The sequence below is a fragment of the Dama dama genome, unplaced genomic scaffold, assembly GCF_033118175.1.
Source record: "Dama dama isolate Ldn47 unplaced genomic scaffold, ASM3311817v1 ptg000093l, whole genome shotgun sequence".
NCBI lineage: Eukaryota > Metazoa > Chordata > Mammalia > Artiodactyla > Cervidae > Dama > Dama dama.
The window spans coordinates 826,347-829,488 of NW_026870908.1; positions in this window are offsets into that span (position 1 = coordinate 826,347).

Consider the following 3,142-nt stretch of genomic DNA (forward strand, 5'->3'; position numbering starts at 1 on the left):
GTTGAGGCCTCCTTGGAGAGGAGGTTGCTGGCAGGGGCTGTCTCCACACTGCAAGGTGCTGGAGCTCAGAGGGCCTCGTCAGAGGGAAGGGACCAGTAAGGGGCTGGATGCCCAAGACGTCTTTGGCCCAGCAGCCTCAGGGCAGCAGGGAGAGCAAGAGGCCCAACTTGCCCCTAGGGCGGCTCTGCCCCTTCCCACACAGGCGGCCAACCCAGCAGCTGCCTGACAGACTCTGGCTCCCCCAAGCTCTCTGCCGGTGCAGGGGACAGGAACAGACGTGGGCATGTGGTTCTGCCTTGGCCTGGGAGTGTGTTCCCCCTGCCTTGCCCCCAGGCTCAGGGGCAAGGGCCCGGAGAGAGCACCACCCCAATGCGCTTTTCTCCCGGGCTTGGGAGCATTGTGCGAGCCTGGCGTGAACAGCGGGCGGGAGTGTTTGCAAACAGGACTTTGGAGGCAGCCGTGGAGGTCTACCAGTGGGAGAGGGCCGGTTGTGCTCAGAGGCCCCACAGGCCAGGGGCAGGACCCAGCAGGGCCCCTGCCCCTGGCCAGCCTTGCCCAGACCTTCCTGGCCTCCGGGGGTACTGCCCCACCAAGGGGCAGGCTGCGGGGACAGGGTCCAGACATGCCCGGGCGCCTCCCCTGGCTCAACCCCGCTGGTGCCTTTCCCCTGGGCCTAGGCCTCGGTTGAGGCCTCCTTGGAGAGGAGATTGCTGGCAGGGGCTGTCTCCACACTGCAAGGTGCTGGAGCTCAGAGGGCCTCGTCAGAGGGAAGGGACCAGTAAGGGGCTGGATGCCCAAGACGTCTTTGGCCCTGCAGCCTCAGGGCAGCAGGGAGAGCAAGAGGCCCAACTTGCCCCTAGGTCGGCTCTGCCCCTTCCCACACAGGCGGCCAGCCCAGGACCTGCCTGAGAGACTCTGGCTCCCCCGAGCTCTCTGCCGGTGCAGGGGACAGGACCAGACGTGTGCATGTGTTTCTGCCTTGGTCTGGGAGTGTGTTCCCCCTGCCTTGCCCACAGGCTCAGGGGCAAGGGCCCGGAGAGAGCACCACCCCGAAGCGCTTTTCTCCCGGGCTTGGGACCATTGTGCGTGCCTGGCGGGAAGAGCGGGCAGGAGTGTTGGCAAACTGGCCTTTGGAGGCAGCCGGGGAGGTCTTCCAGTGGGAGAGGGCCGGTTGTGCTCAGAGGCCCCACAGGCCATGGGGAGGACCCAGCAGGGCCCCTGCCCCTGGCCAGCCTTGCCCAGATCTTCCTGACCTCCGGGGGTACTGCCCCACCAAGGGGCAGGCTGCGGGGACTAGGTCCAGACATGCCCGGGCGCCTCCCCAGGCTCATCCCCGCTGGTGCCTTTCCCCTGGGCCTAGGCCTCGGTTGAGGCCTCCTTGGAGAGGATGTTGCTGGCAGGGGCTGTCTCCACACTGCAAGGTGCTGGAGCTCAAAGGGCCTCGTCAGAGGGAAGGGACCAGCAAGGGGCTGGATGCCCAAGACGTCTTTGGCCCAGCAGCCTCAGGGCAGCAGGGAGAGGAAGAGGCCCAACTTGCCCCTAGGTTGGCTCTGCCCCTTCCCACACAGGCGGCCAGCCCAGCAGCTGCCTGACAGACTCTGGCTCCCCTGAGCTCTCTGCCGGTGCAGGGGTCAGGAACAGACGTGTGCATGTGGTTCTGCCTTGGTCTGGGAGTGTGGACCAACTGCCTGGCCCCCAGGCTCAGGGGCAAGGGCCCGAGGAGAGCACCACCCCGAAGCGCTTTTCTCCCGGGCTTGGGAGCATTGTGCTTGCCTGGCGGGAACAGCGGGCTGGAGTGTTGGCAAACTGGCCTTTGGAGGCAGCCGGGGAGTTCTTCCAGTGGGAGAGGGCCGGTTGTGCTCAGAGGCCCCACAGGCCAGGGGCAGGACCCAGCAGGGCCCCTGCCCCTGGCCAGCCTTGCCCAGACCTTCCTGGCCTCCGGGGGTACTGCCCCACCAAGGGGCAGGCTGCGGGGACTGGGTCCAGACATGCCCGGGCGCCTCCCCAGGCTCATCCCCGCTGGTGCCTTTCCCCTGGGCCTAGGCCTCGGTTGAGGCCTCCTTGGAGAGGAGGTTGCTGGCAGGGGCTGTCTCCACACTGCAAGGTGCTGGAGCTCAGAGGGCCTCGTCAGAGGGAAGGGACCAGCAAGGGGCTGGATGCCCAAGACCTCTTTGGCCCAGCAGCCTCAGGGCAGCAGGGAGAGCAAGAGGCCCAACTTGCCCCTAGGTCGGCTCTGCCACTTCCCACACAGGCGGCCAGCCCAGCAGCTGCCTGACAGACTCTGGCTCCCCCGAGCTCTCTGCCGGTGCAGGGGGCAGATCAGACGTGTGCATGTGGTTCTGCCTTGGCCTGGGAGTGTGGACACCCTGCCTTGCCCCCAGGCTCAGGGGCAAGGGCCCAGAGAGAGCACCACCCTGAAGCGCTTTTCTTCCGGGCTTAGGAGCATTGTGCCCGCCTGCTGGTAACAGTGGCCGGGAACGCTTGCAAACCGGCCTTTGGAGGCAGCCGGGGAGGTCTTCCAGTGGGAGAGGGCCGGTTGTGCTCAGAGGCCCCACCGGCCAGGGGCAGGACCCAGCAGGGCCCCTGCCCCTGGCCAGCCTTACCCAGACCTTCCTGGCCTCCGGGGGTACTGCCCCACCAAGGGGCAGGCTGCGGGGACTGTGTCCAGACATGCTCGGGCGCCTCCCCTGGCTCATCCCCGCTGGTGCCTTTCCCCTGGGCCTAGGCCTCGGTTGAGGCCTCCTTGGAGAGGAGGTTGCTGGCAGGGCCTGTCTCCACACTGCAAGGTGCTGGAGCTCAGAGGGCCTCGTCAGAGGGAAGGGACCAGTAAGGGGCTGGATGCCCAAGACGTCTTTGGCCCAGCAGCCTCAGGGCAGCAGGGAGAGCAAGAGGCCCAACTTGCCCCTAGGGCGGCTCTGCCCCTTCCCACACAGGCGGCCAACCCAGCAGCTGCCTGACAGACTCTGGCTCCCCCAAGCTCTCTGCCGGTGCAGGGGACAGGAACAGACGTGGGCATGTGGTTCTGCCTTGGCCTGGGAGTGTGTTCCCCATGCCTTGCCCCCAGGCTCGGGGGCAAGGGCCCGGAGAGAGCACCACCCCGAAGCGCTTTTCTCCCGGGCTTGGGAGCATTGTGCAAGTCTGG